General features: G+C 44.2%; 1 pseudogene; it reads right to left on the bottom strand.

Moving 5' to 3' along the window:
* The window catches only part of LOC136155423 (centrosomal protein of 135 kDa-like), a 36,122-nt pseudogene extending 33,961 nt beyond the window's left edge, over positions 1 to 2,161 (bottom strand).
* Between the last annotated feature and the right edge of the window lie 20,839 nt (positions 2,162 to 23,000).

Below are 23,000 nucleotides of genomic sequence, written 5' to 3' on the forward strand. Positions count from 1 at the left end.
AAGAATAAAACAGAACTGGTACCTGTCAACAGTATGGATGAATTTAAAAACATCTGAGCAATAGAAGCCATGATTATATGAAGTTCAAAACAGGCAAAATTAAACCATGTACATAGAAATCATAACAGCTGTCACCTAGGGTGATGGGGGTAGTTGGAGCCTGACTGGAAGGGCATGAGGGAGTTTTCTCAGGTAATGAAAATATTGTGGCAATGGGGACAGACATCACACCAATGTATACATTTATCAAAGCTTTTCAAATAGCATATGTAAAGTTTACTGAGATTAAAAAAGAAAGACCCCAACATGTAAGTAACTCTGGACATCTTTTTATCCTTGTCTTTTTAAATATCTATGAATATATCATCTATCAAACTGCCCTAAAATGGAGTTATCCAAAGATCACTTCTTTAAAAAAAACATGCTCTCTTTTCTAACCTTTGCCAGGTAAATGTGGTCCTAGTACTCAATATTTTTGTTTTACATCTGTATTGCTTTTCACAATTTATATAAAACATGCATGGATATGGATATATGCAAAATTGGATCCTCACAACTACTATGAGGGAAAAAGGGTCAAGGACACCCTCCACATTCAAAGATGAGGAAAGGCTGCCTAGAGACAGGAACTTTTTCTAAATCACAAGGTCACCAAGCAGGTGGGCAGTCAGGTCTCCTGAGTCCTGACCCAGCGCTCAAGTTTCTGCATTATGCCGCCTCAACGTACTAGATGACTCCTAAGTGAGTACTACTCCTTGATAACTTACTAGGTGACTCCTAAGTGAGGACTACTCCTTGATAACTTACTAGGTGACTCCTAAGTGAGGACTACTCCTTGATAACTTACTAGGTGACTCCTAAGTGAGGACTACTCCTTGATAACTTACTAGGTGACTCCTAAGTGAGGACTACTCCTTGATAACTTACTAGATGACTCCTAAGTGAGTACTACTACTTGATAACTTACTAGGTGACTCCTAAGTGAGGACTACTCCTTGATAACTTACTAGGTGACTCCTAAGTGAGTACTACTCCTTGATAACTTACTAGGTGACTCCTAAGTGAGTACTACTCCTTGATAACTTACTAGGTGACTCCTAAGTGAGTACTACTCCTTGATAACTTACTAGGTGACTCCTAAGTGAGTACTACTCCTTGATAACTTACTAGGTGACTCCTAAGTGAGTACTACTCCTTGATAACTTACTAGGTGACTCCTAAGTGAGGACTACTCCTTGATAACTTACTAGGTGACTCCTAAGTGAGGACTACTCCTTGATAACTTACTAGATGACTCCTAAGTGAGTACTACTACTTGATAACTTACTAGGTGACTCCTAAGTGAGGACTACTCCTTGATAACTTACTAGGTGACTCCTAAGTGAGTACTACTCCTTGATAACTTACTAGATGACTCCTAAGTGAGTACTACTCCTTGATAACTTACTAGGTGACTCCTAAGTGAGGACTACTCCTTGATAACTTACTAGGTGACTCCTAAGTGAGGACTACTCCTTGATAACTTACTAGGTGACTCCTAAGTGAGTACTACTCCTTGATAACTTACTAGATGACTCCTAAGTGAGGACTACTCCTTGATAACTCCTTCCTACAAATCTCTCCCTCTCCACATTCTCGTTAGCCTTTTCTCTGAATGACGTCCCCATTCTATGCTAGGTTCTTTCTAGGTTCCTTCCACAAGAGGGACCTGACTGATGCAGGTGTTCTAGAAAAAGTCCTGAAGAAGTCAGAAGTGCACCTGTCAGAACAAGAACCAGCAGGGCCTCACAATTCAAACATGCCTCCTTTTCGTCTGGTATCAACTTGGTTACCCAGAAAGAATACATCCTCACATCCTTCTGAGAGACAATATGAGTAAGTACTAAAAAAGAAAAATCATCAACACATACGACAGATGAAAAAGATTAAAATCCTCTCAGGAAGGACAAAAACACATTAGGCTTTCCCCACCCAAGCATGGGCTGCTGTCCTTCACCACCAACACAACGCGCCCGTCTACATCATCCGAACACTGCGGCCATACTGAAAGTTTTCCAGCAGAACAACACAAAAGGGAAGGTTTGGAGGTCCTCCACGCGTACGTGTTTGGAACCACCCACTTCCTTAACTTTAGGGAGCTCACGTCTGAAAGCCGGTGCATCTTATTTTTACAAAAGTATCCTGTGCATGTGTGTGTATAATCTCCTGTGTATATAATAAATATGCACAAGGGCTAGAAAACCAAAACACCCCAAACCATCATTAACTAGGTTATCTCGCGAATCCTCCCTCACTGAACTAAAAACAGTAGAGAGTGGAAGAGGGGATGTTTACTAAGGTGCCGGACAAAGGTTAATAAATGACTCGTCCTAGGCTTTGGGGCACTTTTGTTTTACAAAGAGCCTGTATGATTCTTATACGAAAGGGTATTTTAACTTTTAAATCAACCCATCAGTCGGTAGGAGGCGGATCTGCTGGAACCGCACAGACGCGCGGCGAGCGGGGCCGGAGGAACCGGGAGCCCTGGCAACCCCAGGCCGACCTCCGGGCCGCAGTTCCGCGGTCGGGCGCTGAAGGGAAGGGGGTGTCCGCGGCGAGGCGACAGGGCTCCGCGCCCCGGCCGCCCGGGGCCCGCTTCCTCCCGAGGCCGCGCGGCCTCCCTCCCGGCAGCTGCCGGGCCCGGCCCGCGGGGACGGCCCTGGAGGCGGAGGCACCGCCCTGCCCAGCCCTCCCGCCCCGCGCCGCGCTCAGCCGCAGCCCCGGCCGCCGCTCCCTCCGCCTGCGGTCGCATCTCCCCTCGCGCCTCGCCTCCCTCGCTGGCTCCTTCCGCCCAGACACCGGCTCCAGCGCTGGGACAGTTTGAAAATGGCGCGGAGAGACGATCAGGGCCGGCGCGGAGGAGGTGCCGCGGTTGCCTCGGTAACGGGAGCGGCCGACGTTTCGCCGCGCGCAGCGGGGACGCGCCCGACCGGGATGGCGGCGCTGGGCCCCGGTGCCCGGAAACGCAACGGCCCGCACGGCGCGAGGCCGCGGCGCCCCCTGGCGGCCGGCGAGCCCCTAACCTCAGCGGCTGCCGGCGGTAGGAGTCCTCCAAGTCGATCGCGCGCCTTGCTTGACCTTCTCGGCGCGGGGTCAAAATCCCGCCCAGCCCTGGTCCCTGCCGCGGATTAGCCTGCCTTCACCCGTTCGGGGGACGCCTTCGCCTGATCTCCAACGACAGGCGCAATTGCAACTTTCCGTGTCAGCCCCCTAACACAGTTAACTGTTGCTCCCACACCCATGCCCAGATGTGTAGACCCTTATAAAATACTCAGTCCGCTATGATGATATAACATCATGATGTTTTGATCCCGTGAGTTACAACTCATCCCGTCAAAACGTAATTATTTGTTTGTATGTCTCTCCCTGCCGTCCCCAGTTGTGAATTCTTGAAGTCAGAGATTATTTTACTCAGTTATGTTTCTCTGGCACTAACCGCAATAAACATTTGTGAATGGAATTAAATCCAAATCAACTCGGTTTAGAGAGTTTGTTCATAAACCGAAAACACATGGTCAAATTGTAGAATTCTATTTCTTGCGTGAAAACTTCTAGATGATCAGAGACGAGCTCATTTTCTCCTTTCTGATTACTGCTCTGGCAAGTAGGACTTTCATTCTGAAAAGGTATTGTCTTTGCATGTTACCTGACTGCTTTGTGGGTTGTGAATACTTTGTACCCATTCATGTATTGTTTTAGCCGTTTCCGTTGTGTCTTGTCTGCCTTCCGGCTGCTTTAAAAGTTGTTTTGTGGCATTTCTAAGAGGAAGTGAGTTAGGTTCTGTAGATGGCTTTTGTAGTCTTGAAGATGTACCTTTAAATACATTTTTTTTTTCCTGAACAACAAATATTTTTTTTTAAATCACACCAAAATGACTATGCAGTGGCCATCCAGTCCAGATAACTCTGTCCCAAATGCATAGCAGTTAGAAAATGTAAGAATCAAAGTCAAAGAAATTTTAAAAGGTAAGTGGGATACTGAAGTTATAGGCCAGTTTTGCTCCAGGTAACATGGAAGACCAGAGCAAGTTCACTGTTGGACTGAGGTCAGGGTCCCCGGTGCACACCCAAAGTTGTTGCTGTTTGCCACCCAGGTCCTAGGCTTTAGGGGAGCAGCAGGGCTAGGGAAGCAGAAGAAAGTAGAAACTGAGCTTGCTCTGGGCTCTCCCCAAATCACCAGGGGACGGGAGTCCTGAATTGGGGGTCAATCCTGGTAGGCCTACCCTCAAAATTGATAATTAGGAGGAGGTAGAGCTAGATGGGACCTGAATTGCAGGCAGATTCTTTGCCATCTGAGCCACCAGGGAAGCCCATGAATACTGGAGTGGGCAGCCTATCCCTTCTCTGGGGAAACTTCCTGACCCAGGAATCCAGAGGGAGTCAGTCTCCTGCATTGCAGGTGGATTCTTTACCAGCTGAGCTACCAGGGAAGCCCCAGAGAAAAAGAACCTTTCACTGAAAATGAGCTTGCAAACCAAAAACAATCAAGAAATCTGATGCTAACAAAGCCAACACAATAAAACATCAGAACATGAATTCTTGGGTTTCCCTGGTAGCTCAGTGGTGAAGAATCTGCCTGCCAGGGCAGGAGACGTGGTTCAGTCCCCGATCCAGGGAGATTCCACACACCCCAGAGCAGCTAAGCCCACGCGCAACAACTGCTGAGCCTGTGCTCGGGAGCCTGGGAGATGCAACCGCTGAGCCCGTGTGCCTGGCTGTTGAAGCCTGCGTGTCCTGGAGCCCGTGCTCCCCAGCAGGAGAAGCCACCTGAGCGAGAAGCGCAAACAGCAGCTAGAGAGCAGCCCTCACTCGCCGCAACTAGAGAAAAGTCTGCGCGGCAGCAAAGACCCAGCATAGCCAACAATAAACAAATAAAAATTCAAAAACCCATGAATTCTCTCTAGACGGAAGAGGCTGATGAAGCTTTAAAAATGCATATGTGTAAGGTGATCTGGATCAAAGTTTTGCAACGTTGGCCTTTTGGATGTTTAGGGCTGAAAAATTCTTTGTTTCAGAGGGCCTGTCCTAGGTGCTGTAGAAATGTCGAGTAGCATTCCTGGCTTCCGTCCACGAGATGCCAGTACCACCCACCAAGTTGTGACAATCAAAGATCTCTCCAAATACTGCCGACTGTCCCCTGGTAGGCAAAACCAATCCCGGTTGAGAGCCACTGGTCTAGATAGACGGAAGAAGTAACTTCCATTAGAAAGAACAAGAATTGTTAAATGAAACAAGAACAGATGCATATGAGAGGGAACCAGTCTGGATTTGGATTTAATTAGTTTTAATCTGGAAATTAAAATTATAGTCATCAAAAACTTTACATTATTAAGTGGAATGAAATGTAGATTATAGTTAAAAGAATCAGAGAATTTACCTAGAACCCATTTCTTTGCAGACAAGTACATTTAGAACACAATTAAGAAATACAAATACTAGCTTGAGAGACTCTAAAGAGGCACAGAAGGGAATAGCAGCTATGGCAGGCAGACCTCTCCTCCAAAGATGTCCACACCCAAATTTCTGGTACCAATGAATATGTTATATTACTTGGCAGGGGGGAATTTACAGATGTAATTAAGGTCGTTAAAAGCCTAAGAATAGGCAGATTGTCCTGAATTTTTCAGGTGGGCCCAATGTATTTGCACAAACCCTTAAAAGCAAACAGATGTGAACAGGGCTTGACAGCTGCTGGGGGTCTGAGGCTGGTGGGTGCATGCGATGAGTGCGGGGGTCCCAGGAGAGCTGAAGGAGGCTAACAGCCCGCAGGGACCCGTGAGCCTCAGCCCCAGGAACGGGGAGCTGAGTGCCTGCCGACAACTGGGATGGACGAGGAAGCAGATCTCTTCCTCTGTTTTCTTCCCTCCAGGTAAAAACTCAGACTGCTGACACCTTGCTTTTGACAGCAGAGCCCGCTTGGACTTCCGACCTACAGAACTATGAGATAATAAATTTGCATTGTCTTAAGCTGCTATGTTTATGTGACTTATTACTGTAGGAAGAGAAAAAACAACTCAGCAGAGAAGCAAGATTTGAAGAGATAATAGCTAAGAATCTTCCAGAACTGAATCAAGGTACACATCTTCAGATGAAAAATTTGCATCATTCTAGTTAAAGATGGAAGATTAAACGTATACATTAACTTTAACCTCTCTCCCTTCCTCCCTCCCTCATTGCTTCCTTCTCTCTATCCCTCCCTCCTTCATCCTTCTAGAATGATGATAAAGGAATTTTAAAGATACTTTTTTAAAAGGCTTTAGAACAAACAGAACAGCAGTAGAGACGAGATCAATAAAGTTTCAGGGCTGGCAAGCAGATGGGCAGCAGGAAACTGACTTCTCAGCCTTGAAAATCTTGAATCCCAACCAGCAGTGGGGAAAGTGAAGAAGCCACCTAACTATTCTGCAGAAACCTCAAAGGCCCAGGGCCTGGTGGCACCGGGTACCCTGCTGGAGCTAACAGCAGCACAGCTGTTTTTGGTAGAATGCTTCCAGCTGTCTTGCTCCCTAGACCGTCCGGAGCTGCTTTTGTGTGGTTTCACCTCCTCCTGGAGCAGACGCTTTGCGTCCTGACCTTTCTTACTTCATTACCGTTCTGCCAGCAGGACGGATCAGTTGCAGGCTAAGCAAACTCTGTGTGTAAAACAAACAGGCGTTATTCATACTGGACATCAGCAAGTTACTTACTGACTGTGAGCCTCTCCAAGTAGTAAGGAGAAAGATGGCTGAGAAAACTTCTAGACACGGGATGCACACGCTTGGTGTGTATGGCTCTTGCTGGCTTGGTGTGTGGGGTGTGGAAGATAGGGATTTCCTAGACTCTGGGCTTTGACACTGATTCTATTAAGTCCATTTTGTCCCTTCCATACTTTTACTCCCTGTATTAGCTTCCTCAGCTGCCGTTATGTGCATGCGAGCGTGCTAAGTCACTTCAGTCGTGTCTGACTTTTTGCAACTCTATGGATTGTAGCTCACCGGGCTCCTCTGCCCGTGAGATTCTCCAGACAAGAATACTGGATGAGTTGCCACGCTCTCCTCCAGGGGATCTTCCCTACCCAGGGATCGAACCCACGTCTCCTGTGTCTCCTGCATCGGCAGGCGGTTTCTTTACCATCAGCACCACCTGGGAAGCCCATGGCTGCCCTCATACACGATCACAAACTAGCTGACTTACCACAACAGAAATGCAGCCTCTCAGGGGTCTGGAGAGCAGATGTCTGAAATCAGCATGTTGTCAGGGCTGTGTGTGCTCCCTCTAGAGGTTCTGGAGGGGAGTCCTTCCCTCCCTCGTCCAGTTCATGGTGGCTGTTGGCATTCTCTGGCTTCCTTGGTTTGTGACAACCTCACTCGCATTTCTGCCTCCACCTTTTCTTCTCTGTATCTTCCAATCTCCCGCGTGTCTTTTTTTTTTTTAAGAAGATTAAAAAAATTTTTTTGATGTGGACAATTTTTAAAGTCTTTATCGAATTTGTTACAATATTGTTTCTGTTTTCTGTTTTGGTTTTTTGGCCCTGAGGCATGTGGGATCTTACTTCCCCAGCCAGGGCTCGAACCTGCACTCCTTGCATCGGAAGGCTCAGTTTTAACCACTGGACCATCAGGGAAATCCTCTGTTAGTTTTGTCGCTCAGTCGTGTCTGACTCTTTGCCACCCCATGGACTGCAGCTTGCCAGGCTTCCCTGTCCATCACCAACTCCCATGAGATTGCTCAAACTCATGTCCATCAAGTTGGTGATGCCATCCAACCATCTCATCCTCTGCCATCCCCTTCTCTTCATACCTTCAGTCTTTCCCAGCATCAGGGTCTTTTCCAATGAGTCAGTTCTTCACATCAGGTGACTGAAGTTTCAGCTTTGGAGTTTCAGCTTCATCATCAGTCCTTCCAATGAATATTCAGGACTGATTTCCTTTAGGATGGACTGGTTGAAACTCCTTGCAGTCCAAGGGACTCTCAAGAGTCTTCTCCAACGCCACAATTCAAAAGCATCAGTTCTTCAGCATCAATTCTTTATGGTCCAACTCTCACATCCATACATGACTACTGGAAAAACCATAGCTTTGACTAGATAGAACTTCATCGGCAAAGTAATGTCTGTCCTTTTCAATATGCTGTCTAGGTTGGTCATAGCTTTTCTTCCAAGGAGAAAGCATCTTTTAATTTCATGGCTGTAGTCACCATGGGCAGTGATTTTGGAGCCCAGAAAAATAAAGTCTATCACTGTTTCCGTTGTTTCCCCATGTATTTGTCATGAAGTTGATGGGACCGGATGCCATGATCTTAGTTTTCTGAATGTTGAGTTTTAAACCAGTTTTTTCACCTTTCGCTTTCATCAAGAGGCTCTTTAGTTCTTCTTTGCTTTCTGCCATAATGGTGGTATTTATAAAGACACTTATCACTGGATTTAGGACCCACCCAGATAATCCAGGTACTCTCTTCACCTCAAGGTCTTTAATTTAATTACATCTACTAAGATCCTTTTTCCAAATAAGGTAACATTTACTTGTTCTGGGGATTAGGATGTGGACCTATCTCTTGGCAGGGGTGGGGGGGTGGGGGGGGCGACCATTCACCCCACCACATTCCCCTAGTTTTTGACATTTTTATTTAGTCTGGGTAAGCAGGAAGACAAAAGACTGTGTCATATAGCCTATAGAGCCTTACACTTGCATTAAGGTTTTTCATTTTTTGTATCCTTTTTTTCCATCTTCACTCCCTCTTTGTCTCACTGAAAAGCTGAGAGCTTTCCACCTTTGCTTGTTTGTTTAGTTATGGCTGCAGTGAGAGAGGGATGGAGGGGGCAGTCTAGGTAAAAGTGAAAGAATCCAATGAAGTTTAAAAGCATTTTCCTACCATCCCTGTAGAGCAAACTAGAGCAGCCCAGCAAAACACGAAATAGCCTCTCATCCAAAGTGAAATAATAAAGCCAGCCTCTAGGAAAAATATCACATATTATCAAATACGTATTTTTAAACACTAGATCATATTCTGAGTGACTTCATGCTGAGTTCCCAAGAGGTTAAAGGAAATTGCATCTGACTGAGTGAACAGCAGAATCTCATCTTCCATCTCAGTCTCCCCTGAGTAGCATAATGTATTGTAAAATAGTGGGCAAAACCGCCCAGATTATTCAAATTGTGTTTTTCCTTTCTTCTTATTTTTATAGTTCTTTGCTGAGAGCATTTCAATGAATTTAAATGAGTGCTTTATGATAGAACTCTATGTAGTGTTATGGGTTGAATTAGGTCCTCCCCGAAATTCATCTGTTGAAGTCCAAGCCCCTCAGAGTGTGATCTTATTTGGAAATAGAGTCATTGCAGGTGTCACTGATTAAGATGAAGCCACCTTGGTATAGGATGGACCCCTAATTCAGTATGCCTGGTGTACTGATGAAAAAAAAATACACTATGTGAAGAGAAACAGACACATGCAGAGAAAAGACAATATGAAGGCACAAGAAGCAGGCTTTCCTGGTGGTTCAGGGGTGGAGAATCCACCTGCCAGTGCAGGAAACACTGGAGGCGTGGGCTTGATCCCTGTGTCAGGGAGATCCCCGGGAGAAGAGCACGGCCAACCGCTCCAGTATGCTTGCCTGGGAAGCCCCATGGACAGAGGAGCCTGGTGGGCTGCAGTCCATGGGCTTACACAGGGTGGGACACAATGAGTGACCGAGCACCACCACACCTGAAGCACTAACGCCGATTTAACTGGGGTCAGGATTGTCATGCAGAGGGAGAAAATGCGAATTAGCTATTAGGTTACTGGGCTGAAGAAGAGTTCACAGTTCAGAATCAGGTAAAATAGATGAGAGTATCTGGAATTCAGATCCCCACCAGAATCAATGCTGGGTACGTCGTCCCTCCAGCCACACTAGCTTAAACAATCTTGAGCCGGTGCTCCCATCTGAGAAACCACTTCTCAAAAAAGTAGGGAACATCTGGGAATTAGAAATGACTGTCTGTGCTTGATTGCTTCTTTAAATCCAGTATGCAGGTTAACGCTGTGGGTCCTCCTTGCCTTGGACTTCCTGGGGAAAATATGTTCTTCATTCTCAAGAGAAACTTAGATGAGGCCTGTCGTTTCAACACATTCTTAGTGTATGTCTCCTGTATTTCTGGCTCCCATGACCAACCAAGTTTTTAGAGACTTCAGACATCCTAAAGATGGACACTTCTGTTTGGATTGACGCTCTGCTTCTTCTACCATAGTAGCCTTATCTATAGCCTTGCTTGCTTTAGAAAATACTTGAATAAGAAACACTGCTTGGAGAAGGAAATGGCAACCCACTCCAGTACTCTTGCCTGGAAAATCCCGTGGACGGAGGAGCCAATCCATGGGGTCACAAAGAGTCGGACATGACTGAGCTACTAAAAAAAAGAAAGAAAGAAACACTGCTGCTGAAGCAGCTTATTAAAATAAGAAAAAAAGAAAGAAAAGTAACTTCCACAAGTCAGGAATTCATCTTTAAAGCACTTTCAAATGAATAGATAGTCTTTCTATTTTTGCTGTTTGGGTTACCAGCTTTTGGGGACTCTCAGAATTTACTGTCCCAGTTCAAACATTTCCATTAGAAAGCAGGCTGCTAGCTCTGGCGGCTTCCCCCCAAAGTCCAAAGTTTATCTAGTGCAGAATGAATGTCTGCTTTGAATCAAAGCAGCTGGTGTCAGGGGCTCATTGTGTTGGCAGCAAATCCCAGAAAGAAAATCTTTTTCCATTCTCCCCATCTCTGATGCTTCATGGGGTATCAAGAGTCTTGGCTGTTTGCATTCCCTTTTAGAGAAAAGGTCCACTGCCTTTCTCTATCTGGTTTGGAACTTCCCCTTCCTGGTGCATTTCTGGACTGCATGCATATGCATAGCTACTTATTAATCTGTGAAACCTAATCACTTACCCACTGTGACATCTGGGAGAGGCTAGCGTTTGTTTTAAAGAAGCATTGTTTTGAAGTAAGTCAGAAAGAGAAAGACAAATACCCTAGGATGTCACATACATGAGAACTCTAAACTATGATCCAAATGAATCTGTCTGTGAAAGAGAAGTAGAGTCAAGAACATAGAGAATAGACTGGTGGTTTCCAAGGAGGAAGTGGGTGAGAGAGGGGAGAAGTAGGAGTTTGGGATTAGAAGATGAGGACTGGTAAACATAGAATGAATGGACAATACAGTCCTACTGTATAGCACAGGGAACTGTATTCAATATCCTGTGATAAACCATAATGGAAAAGAATATGAGAAAGAATATGTGTGTGTGACTGAGTTACTTTTCTGTACAACAGTAATTAATACATTGTGGTTCAACGATACTTTGATAATAAATGAAGTATAAAAAAGAAGCATTGAGTGCTTAAGACTCTGTCCTTCCAACGCAGAGGGTAAGGGTTGGATTCCTGGTCAGGGAACTAAAGATCCCATATGCTGCACAGTGAGGCCAAAAAATTGAAAAACACAAAATTTAAGGGACTTCCCTGGTGGTCCATTGGCTAAGACTTTGCACTCCCAATACAGGGGCCCAGGGTTCGATTCCTGGTCAGAGAACGAGATTCCACATGTGGCTTCATGCTGAAACTAAGGGTTCACATGCCACATGCTGCAATGAAGACCTGGCACGGCCAAATAAAGAAATTTTTTTTTTTTTTTTAAAGAAGCATTGTTTCTTTAAGAGGGTAATTTCTATCTGGATTTTGAAGAGAGTGTGATTATACGCCCCCATCCCTTGCCTTTCACTTTTTATTTATTTATTTATTTTTCCTCTCACTTTTTAATAAAAGACAAAATCAGATCTTGAAGCTGTTGGGTCATGGTTCTTCAGAATGCTTCTACCCTGGGGGCATTTCTGGTTCTAGTTCCGGCTTCTCCATCTAGTATTGGAGTTGCTTGAAGCAGTCCCTCTCACAGACGCTTCTTACTGAAGATTCTGAGGATGACTGACACATTCTTGGTTTTTCAAGTAATCATTCATGTCACTTCCCCAAACTCTGGAGTTTAAATTCCTCCCTCTCGGCTGGTTCTGGAGATGGATCTCTTCTGACACAGATTGGATTTAGGAGTCTTTTGAGGCTCGATTCAGACAGTCTGGGGTGCGGCCCTGACAAATTATTCCATATGAATGCCCCCCCGTGGAAAGTGTTACTAAGCGGAAACACATTTCCTGGGGGTATTTAAACTCTCATCCTGACTCAGCCATGAAAAAGAATGCAATCATTCCATTTTCAGCAACATGGATGGACCTAGAGATGATCATACTAAGTGAAGTAAGTCAGAGACAAACACTCCCTAATATCACTTACATGCAGGATCTAAACAATAGTAAAAAATGAATTTATTTACATAGCAGAAACAGACTCACAGACATAGAAAGGAAACTTCCGGTTACCAAAGAGGAAAGGTGGGGGGGGGGGATAAATTGGGAGCATGGGATTGGTAGATGCTAACTACCATATATAAAATAAACAGCAGGGTTTATTGTGTAACACAGGGAACTATATTCAATATCTTGTAACAAACTATAGTGCAAAAGAATTAGGGAAATGTGGATTCATATATATATAAAAACAGATAACTTTGGTGTATACCTGAAGCTAACAAAATATTGTAAATCAACTATATTTTCATTAAAACAAAACAAAGCCAAAGCTCTCACCCTGTCACCTTTCTGAGTGGGAGACTGGCAGAGAGGTGCTGTAATGCTGGATAGTCATTTGGCCAGAATGAAAATTCCAAAGAGAGTGCTTGCCAGTGCTTAAAACCAAAATCCCTGGACACTGCAAAATTAGAGAATCCGGTGAATTTAGCACAGAATATCCATTCTTGCTCCAGTGTACCCCCAAATACTCTCTATCTTAATGTTAAAAAAAAAAAAAAACAAAGCAAAGCAAAAATCTGAAGCCCAGACCAAAGGTGATTTTCATGTGGGACCAGGAGAGTGGTGGGATGCTGTAGAGAATAAGGGGCGAGCTGTGCGGTGAGCCGCCTGTGACCAGGTCACTCAGGATTGGGGCTCAGGGCCCTTTACCTGAAGGTGGAGCCCATCTCTTCCCATCTGGGTGAGGCCGTCCTCTGCTCCACTTGGGATCAACCATGAGGATGTCCTACAGAGCCTAGAGGACATACATGTTCAGGTGTCCATTATAAGCATCTTTTCACTATTACACATATTTTAAACACCCTTCCTGTCTTAGTGCCACGAGTGGCCCAGCTCCATCCATTCTGAATGGAAAAGCAGAGACTGCCAGTACTTTCCTTAGGCTTCCCTTCCTCTCCATCCATATGGAATTCCTCCTACCTTTCCTGTCAATTTCACTGTTGTGGATGGATTTCAGAGCTTGAATTTTATCCAGAATACAGTGGAGAATTATATAACATGTTTTAAACTGAAAATTGCAAGATGAAATTAGTCTGGGGAAAGTGAATCTGAGTAGTAGAAAAATTGAAGGGTGAATGGTGCAGAGAACAATATTATCGAGGACAAGAGGTTATTTTATTTATTTATTTATTTATTTTTATTATTATTATTTTTTATTATTTTTTTTCAGTGGGTTTTGTCATACATTGATATGAATCAGCCATAGAGTTACACGTATTCCCCATCCCGATCCCCCCTCCCACCTCCCTCTCCACCCGATTCCTCTGGGTCTTCCCAGCCCACCAGGCCCGAGCACTTGACTCATGCATCCCACCTGGGCTGGTGATCTGTTTCACTATAGATAATATACATGCTGTTCTTTCGAAACATCCCACCCTCACCTTCTCCCACAGAGTTCAAAAGTCTGTTCTGTACTTCTGTGTCTCTTTTTCTTTTTTGCATATAGGGTTATCGTTACCATCTTTCTAAATTCCATATATATGTGTTAGTATGCTGTAATGTTCTCTATCTTTCAGGCTTACTTCACTCTGTATAATGGGCTCCAGTTTCATCCATCTCATTAGAACTGATTCAAATGAATTCTTTTTAACGGCTGAGTAATATTCCATGGTGTATATGTACCACAGCTTCCTTATCCCTTCATCTGCTGATGGGCATCTAGGTTGCTTCCATGTCCTGGCTATTATAAACCGTGCTGCGATGAATATTGGGGTGCACGTGTGTCTTTCAGATCTGGATTCCTCAGTGTGTATGCCCAGAACTGGTATTGCTGGGTCATATGGCTGTTCTATTTCCAGCTTTTAAAGAAATCTCCACACTGTTTTCCATAGTGGCTGTACTAGTTTGCATTCCCACCAACAGTGTAAGAGGGTTCCCTTTTCTCCACACCCTCTCCAGCATTTATTGCTTGTAGACTTTTGGATAGCAGCCATCCTGACTGGTGTGTAATGGTACCGCATTGTGGTTTTGATTTGCATTTCTCTGATAATGAGTGATGCTGAGCATCTTTTCATGTGTTTGTTAGCCATCTGTATGTCTTCTTTGGAGAAATGTCTGTTTAGTTCTTTGGCCCATTTTTTGATTGGGTCGTTTATTTTTCTGGAATTGAGCTTCAGGAGTTGCTTGTATATTTTTGAGATTAATCCTTTATCTGTTTCTTCATTTGCTATTATTTTCTCCCAATCTGAGGGCTGTCTTTTCACCTTACTTATAGTTTCCTTTGTTGTGCAAAAGCTTTTAATTTTCATTAGGTCCCATTTGTTTATTTTTGCTTTTATTTCCAATATGACAAGAGGTTATTTTAATGATGAGATTAAGGCCTGAGGGAAAAGTGAGAAATACTACAAAGAAAGAGCGTTCAGGGCACAGTGAGGGGTCAGCGTCTCGAAGAGAAGTAGTGGAAAGAATCCAGGCAAATGTTAAGGTTTTGAGTTTCAGAGCCTGAAGAATGTGCTGTTGTGCAGCCCCCTGGGTGCAGAGTCAGGAGGCCACCTTGAAATGTGATGGGGGGCTTCCTTGGTGGTTTAGTGGTTAAGAATCTGCCTTGCAATGCAAGGCACACAGTTTAGATTCCCTGGTCTGGGAAGATCCCAAATGTTGTGGGGCAACAAACAAGGCCGGTGCGCCACAACCTCTGAGCCCGTGAGCTGCAACAGCAGAAGCCACTGCAATGAGGAGTAGCCTTGACTCGCCTCATCTAGAGAAAGTCCTCATGCAGCAAGGACATACCACAGCCAAGAAAAATAAATAAAATAAAATCAATAAATCTTTTAGAAAAAGAAAAAGAAATGTGTTGGGGCAGGAAAGAGGTAAGAGGTGGATAGTAAGTGTGGTCTGGGATGTAAGAGGCTCAATGTATTGCAAAAAATGTCCTGGCATGGCACAATAAGGAAGATGCTTGGTCTTTGTCCTCAGTCCTGGAACAGGACATCTAAAATTCTTAGAACTTCTTGAGTGACAGGGTAACAGGAGCAACTTTGTTTGAATGAGATGACTCCAGCAGGACCCTCCATAGCTGCAGGATGGGGCTGACCACCAGAACGGCCAAGACTTGATTAGACGCTTGGAATTTTCAGCACCACCCCTAGTCTCTAAAAGTGAGAGAGGGGCTGGAGAGTGACTTAACCACCAAGAGCCAGCGATTTAAGCAATCATGCCTGTCTGCTGGAAATCTGTAGCAACCCAACACTTCGGGAATCAGAAGGCCTCTAGGTTGGTGAACACACCAGGAACAGGAAGGGTGGAGCTGGAGAGGCCTTGGGCTCTCCCTGCCCCTTCCCTCCTTCCTTGCCATCTTTCCCATTTTGGCTGTTCCTGAAGTGTATCCTTGCTAATGAACTGGTATAGTAAGGAATGTGTCTTCCTGAGTTCTGTTCTAATAAATTGTCTAACCTGAGGGGGTTATGGGAACCCCCAATTTATAGCTAGTCAGTAAGAGGTATGTGGGCCCCAAAACTTGTGACAGGCATCTGAAGTAGGACTGTCATGTAGGACTGAGCCCTTAACCTGTGGAGTCTGTACTAACTCCAAGTAGTTAATGTCAAAATTGACATTGAATTTTGGACCAGTTGGTGTCCAGAGAGTTGGAGATGTGGTTTTGGAAAAGATACCATGTATTTGGATGTTAGGAGGAGAAAAAAAACCCAAAAAACAAAGTTGCATTTGGTGTTTAAAATGTTGTGAGTAAAGATAACTCACCAGGAAAGAGTTGGCTGTATGCAGGTAACATTAAGGAGAAATCTAGAAGTAAACTGAGGCTTCTCTTTCAGGTTTCTGCTCTATATGTTCGAAACATGTTCTATATATCTGGATGTTGCTGACTCTAATGTTGTCACGGATTATTCTGTTTCCCCTTTTAGACTGTGGGCTCCTGACAGTATACAGAAGACTAACGGGTTCTTCTTTGCGTCCGTAACTCAGGCAGAGTGTCTGGCACCTAATGAGAGATCAGGAATTATGAATTGAATTGAACAGAACTGAATGGAACTGGGTGAACCTGGCCTCGATACAAGTCCAGCATTTAGCATGGCTGCCTCCTTTCAGGGACTGGCCTGAAGATGGGGCTAAAAATATCAGCATTGCTGCCAACTAATTCAGGTCCTTTTGTTTAAACAGCAGGGACTTAATTTTCCTGTTGCCACAAGTGTAGGTTTGGCTGGCAATCTGATCATTTCCTGGCAGTTAAGGATAATGGTATTTAACAAGAAATGTCAATAACCTCAGATATGCACACGATACCACCCTTATGGCAAAAAGCAAAGAGGAACTAAAGAGCCTCTTGATGAAGGTGAAAGAGGAGAGTGAAAAAGCTGGCTTAAAACTCAGCATTCAAAAAATGAAGATTATGGCATCCAGTCCCATCACTTCATGGCACATAGATGGAAGAACAATGGAAACAGTGAGAGACTTTAATTTTCTGGTCTGCAAAATCACTGCACATGGTGACTGCAGCCATAAAATTAAAAGACGCTTGCTCCTTGGAAGAAAAATTATGACCAACCTAGACAGCATATTAAAAAGCAGAGATATTACTTTGTTGACAAAGGTCCATATAGTCAAAGCTATGGTTTTTCCAGTAGACATGTATGAATGTGAATGTTGGACCACAAAGAAAGCTGAGTGCCAAAGAATTGATGCTTTTGAACTGTGGTGTTGGAGAAGACTCTTGAGAGTTCCTTGGACTGCAAGGAGATTAAACCAGTCAATCCTAAAGGAAATCAGTCCTGAATATTCATTGGAAGAACTGATGCTGAAACTCCAATACTTTGGCCACCTGATGCAAAGAATGGACTCATTAGAAAAGACCCTGATGCTGGGAAAGACTGAAGCGAGGAGGAGAAGTGGGCAACAGAGGGTGAGATGGTTGGATGGCATCACTGACTCAATGCATATGAGTTTGAGTAAACTCCAGGAGTTGGTAATGGACAGGGAGGCCTTGGGTTCTGCAGTCCATGGGATCACAAAGAGTTCGACACGACTGAGCAACTGATCTGAACTGAAGGATAATGGTTACGATAGTTCCAGTCTGTCTGGAGACTTGCAGTGAGCCTCTGTAGTGACTTAGCTACAGAATGTTAAGAAAAGCTATTCTTTAGCAGCAGAGACACTGGGAAAATTACTGTCAAGAAGTGTGAGTCCCTTTTAAAAGCATGATGCCGAAGCATCTTGATGATGGAATACTTTATTTTATGTATCTACAAAGACATCAGAATGCTCATTTCATAATGTTAATGCAAGGAGCTACTTCTTTTAATCCCCTTTTGTAGATATGCATCAAGCAACAAAGGTTTATTGTATAGCATAGGGAACTATAGTCAATATCTTGTAATAACCTATGATGGAAAATAATTTAAAAAATAGTAAATGTGTATTTGTATAACTGAATCACCTTGCTGTGAACCTGAAGCATTGTAAGTCAACTACAATATAAAATATATATATATACTTAAAAATTCTCTTTTGGAGTAAGAGTAAAGATAAAAGTGGGGGCTCTGCATGAACAAAAAGATTGATAAACATTATATATTTTGAAAATATTCTACATGCTCTAACTTTCAAAAGAATCTTCAATAGTTCTATGGCCAAAAGACAAAGGATAAGCTGGGGGAAATGTTACAACTATTTCCATAGATCTAATATATAAAAAACTCCTATAAATTGATAGTAAAATGACTAACATGATAGACTTATCAGCAAAACAATTTTTAAATGGGAAAGGTATGAAAATTCAATTGCTCAAGTGGTTCTTTAATCATGTGACAAGAGAGACTCACTGAAAGTAAGAGATATAAATTAAACCAATAGACATGTGAAGGATGAGTAGGTAGCTAAATGAAAGATGGAGTAAGACAAGTGAAGAGGCTAATAAACTAGTAACCATTGGGTATTGAGTGCTTGCTAGGTTCTGTTCCAAGTGCTATGCATGCTTTACAGGCATTGTTTAATTTAATCACCATAATGACCCAATAAAATAGGAGGTATTGATATCCACCTTTTACAGACAAGATTAAATAATTTACTAGAAATCACAATGTAAGTGATAAAGTCTTGACTTCAACTCCAGAAGTTAAAACAACTCTGAATTTGGCAGACTATCAAGGAAGAGAACTCTACAGGATAATGGCTAGAAAAAGAATATTCAGATGATGATCAGTTAAACTTGGTGGATATATAAAATTGTCAGGGTCCTAAAATCTCAAACAGACCAACTTTCTAAATCAAATGCAAATTTCTTCTGCAAATCCTTCAACAGATGGCCATCGCAGCTGCCACCTGACTATTTCCAATGACAAGAGGACTCACGACTTTTCAAAGCAGCTCATTGTGTTGCTGAAATCTCTGTTAGAAAAAGTCTTCTTTATATGATGCTAAAATATGCCTCTTCTTGTATGTGAGCAGTCAAAAGGAAGTGAATCTCCAGTTATCTGTGGGATGACCTACCAGCGTACTCAGATTCTTCCACCTTTGCTCACATGATATGTTTTCCAAGTCCATCACTTCTCCAGCTATCTCCTTGAGATTAGAAATACTCTAATTTCTCAGTTTTCTTATTGAAATGTACCCAGAAATGATTGAATCAGATTAGGACTGAGGCCAGGGATATATCTGTCTCCTTTGCTATATCTGCACAGTACTTTCAACCTATTACAATGTGTCCTAGTATCACTGAGTCACAGTCTCCAGTGAAGAACCATGCATGAGCCTCTTTCTACAGCTGGTTGGTTTTTAATATCTATATTTATTTATATTATCCTGAATGCAAATATGGGGTTTCTGGAGCGGAGATCAGTTTTTATTACATCAGTTGCTCTCTTTGCCCAGGGTAAGCTGAATGGAATCAGATGCTCCCCTGTATGTTCCCGACTCTGTACTGCAGGAGAGTACAGAGTCTCTATCCCAATAAGCACCTCAGAATTTATACATGAGAGGAAGAGCTCCCTTCTTCATCTCACGAGAAAGGGAGGGAAAGCTCTTCTGCCTAATTAACACTAATTTTCTTGGGAAGATAAGGGAAAGGTCCGGTGCTCTTACCTTCTGGAATATAAATAGATGTCTCTGGGGGAAGGAAGACAAGTGAAGCCTCTCTGGTCTACAGGTCCTGACTCCAGATTTTTCCCCCATTTGAAATGTAAACACTTATCTCCAGGGAGGTAAATCTTTCTAGAGTCGTCTCACTAACTATTCTGTCATAGTCATAACTTAACTTCCAATGCTTGTTAAGCCCAGGTTCTGGTAAAACTTGCTTGGAAAGTCCTGACTGTGCAGAAACGTGAAATACTCACTTGCTGACTTGGACTCCAAATCTGTCTCTCTTTCTCTCTGTCTCTTTGTCACTCTGTCACCTCTCATCGCTTCCAGGGATTCAGCCTGAGTACCAATCAATAGGGGCTTCCCTGGAGGCTCAGAAAGTAAAGAATCTGCCTTCAGTCCAGGGGACCAGGGTTTGGCCCCTGGGTTAGGAAGATCTCCTGGAGAATGGAACGGCAACCCACTCTAGGATTCTTGCCTGGGAAATTCCATGGACAGGGGAGACTGGTGGGCTATTAGTTTGTGGGGTCACAAAGAGTCAAACATGACTGAGTGACTAACACTTTCACTTTTCACCAGTCAACATGCATTTGACTAAGGGTCAAAATGCCTGACTAAGAAGTGGTTAGGTAATAAAAGCATTTCGTGGTCTTGCTTGACAAAATGAAGTGAAGTGAAGTGAAGTCGCTCAGTCGTGTCTGACTCTTTGCTACATGGACTGTAGCCTACAAGGCTCCTCTGTCCATGGAATTCTCCAGGCAAGAATACTGGAGTGGGTTGCCATTTCCTTCTCCAGGGGATCTTCCAGACCTAGGGATTGAGCCCAGGTCTCCCACGTTGCAGACAGACGCTTTACCGTCTGAGACACCAGGGAAGCCCACTTAAAAAAACACCTACAGCATTTTGTACAGTAGCGAGGATAGTTTAACAGAGCAGCCAGTCCTGGTGTGGTTTGCAGTTCCATGGAGCCATCCAGGACCCGACGGCCGTCATGCTCCCATTCTTGCTTCCCCGGAGGTGACTTTCATCCTGGGACCTTTTGCCCCCTGGTCACAAGATGGCTGCCGCAAGTCTAAGAAACGGGTCTGCATGTATCAGCGCCCAAAACCAGAAGTGAGGGCTGGCAACAGGGATTTCATGACAAGGTTTTTTCCTCACAGGCCTCTTTCTCATCAAAGAGAAATGTCTCCCAGCAGCGACTGGTGGGGTTTCCTTTATGGCCCAGAACCGGGCTCCAGGCCCAACCTAGAGCAGTCTCTGGCAAAGAAGCGTGAGTCGGTTGTGACGTGGTCTCACACCAAGCTAGGGTTCTATGAACAGGTGTTAGAAGTGATCCATGAATTTTTGGAGAACTCTCTCCATCTCAAATCAAGAGAGCAAAGACATAAATTTGTGTCCTCTGAACAAAGGAGAGAACCCTCAGTTAAGGGTTCCCTCTCAGACATTGTGGAAACTTTTCCACACAGGGCTTCCCTGGTGGCTCAGACCAGTGAGATGCATTGACTCCTGGCAGGCGAGCTGCAGGTGACAGGCACTCAGGGAAGGGAGGAGTGTCTCCAACAAAGAGTCAGGTCTAAATACCTGAGAGCAGATGCTGGCGCCCAGAAAGGCTGATCAGATAAGAACGTCCCAGCCTCTTCCCTCCTCTCCCTCCTTGGCAGTTTGGGAAGAGGAGGAGTTGAAGTGGGCCTGGAAAAAGAGAAAGCAAGGGTCACTTCTCCTTCTTTCTCTGCCCACATTGAGCCCACGCTGGAAAGAGTGAGAACACTGACTTCTGAGCCATGTTCCGGGCTCTGCTTATGACAGGGAACGGCCAGAGGCATTTCAGTGGCTGCCCAAGGACTTATTCCACTTCACAGACAGCAAAAAAGCCATGGGTTCTGCCTCAGTTATTATCCAGGGGCAAGAAGAAGAACTGGATGTGAGGAAATAACACATATTTTGACCCCTTGGAGCAAACTATATACTTCTTATCTAAACCTCTGATATAAATAAGCATGGCGACTTCTTTTGGCTTTTTTCCCCTCAAAGCCAGGAAAAATCATGTGAAGAGGAAGTTTCTCATTCACAGAGAACCTGCCTTACCTCACTCTTCCTAACTCACCAAAATTGGGTGATAGTGAACAGAACTTTCAGGAATATCCTCTACAGAGATTTAGGGCCTCAAAGAAGCGTTACTGTTGTTGTTCAGTTGCTAAGTCCTGTCCAACTCTTCACGGCCCCATGGACTGCAGCATGCCAGGCTTTCCTGTCCTTCACTGTCTCTTGGAGTTTACTCAAACTCATGGCTTCCCTGGTAGCTCAGATGATAAAGAATCCACTTGCAATGCAGGAGACTGCAGTTCAATTCTTGGGTGGGGAAGATCCTCTGGAGAGGGATAAGGTACCCACTCCAGTATTCCTGGGCTTCCCTGGTGGCTCAGATGGAAAAGAATCCACCTGCAATGCTGGAGATCTGGGTTTGATCCCTGGGTTGGGAAAATCCCCAGGAGAGGGGAATGGCTACCCACTCCAGTATTCTGACCTGGAGAACCCCATGGGGTTCTCTATATATAGTCCATGGGGTTGCAAAGAGTCAAACACCACTGAGCAACTTTCACGTTTACGTCCATTGAGTTAATGATGCCATCCAACCATCTCACCCTCTTTGCCCCCTTCTCCTCTGTCCCCTTCTCCTTTTCCTCCTATCCTCATTCTTTCCAGTATCAAAGTCTTTTCCAATGAGTTGGTTCTTCGCATTAAGTGGCCAAAGTATTGGAGTTTCAGCTTCAGCATCAGTCTTTCCAATGAACATTCAGGGTTGATTTCCTTTAGGATTGACTGACTGAATCTCTTTGCTGTCCAAGGGACTCGCAAGAGTCTTCTTTAGCACCACAGATTGAAAGAATCAATTCTTCAGTGCTCAGATTTCTTTTGATGTATAAAAATGGTCAAGGGAAAAACTGCTCAAGGAGAGTCTTATAAATCAATGGAAGCCAAACCAGTGATATTTTAAGGAATACCCTTAAGTCTCCAGTTGATGAAATGCCCAGTCAAAATCAACCATGCTCTCTCTCTCAGCCCCTCAGCACACATGCGTTGATTTCACTGGGAGGACCAAGTCCTGGGGGGCTACTCTGTGGGTCTGATCTGATACATTAATTTTTTCTGTGCACAGAGCTCCCATAGGGAGCTGAATTATAATTGATTTTTAGACTTACTTAGCAGGACTGCGAGTTTAACTCACATCATACCTCAGAAGTTTGGAGCAAGTGTGGTCCACTGTTAACTAGTCCAGCCTTCTTCCCCCATCCCTACCTGCTGGTAAGAAGTAAAAACAAATAACTAAATCTAACCGAGTGGTTGAAATACATTTCATGAGGGATGTTAGAATGTCTCGGAAGATAAGAGCACAGTCTGTCAGACTTCTCACCCGGGGCTCTGCGATGGGAACAGGATGTGTGCATGTGGGGGTGGAAGGCCGCCTGGCCTCGTAGCTGAGGGAAGACTGCGCTCCACAGGAGCCTCTTCTAGGCCTGCCTGGCTGTTCCTGGTGTCTCTGGCACTGCAGCTGACGCCTGGGTCTGGTGTGATGTC

The sequence above is a fragment of the Muntiacus reevesi genome, unplaced genomic scaffold (assembly GCF_963930625.1).
Source record: "Muntiacus reevesi unplaced genomic scaffold, mMunRee1.1 SCAFFOLD_99, whole genome shotgun sequence".
Lineage (NCBI taxonomy): Eukaryota > Metazoa > Chordata > Mammalia > Artiodactyla > Cervidae > Muntiacus > Muntiacus reevesi.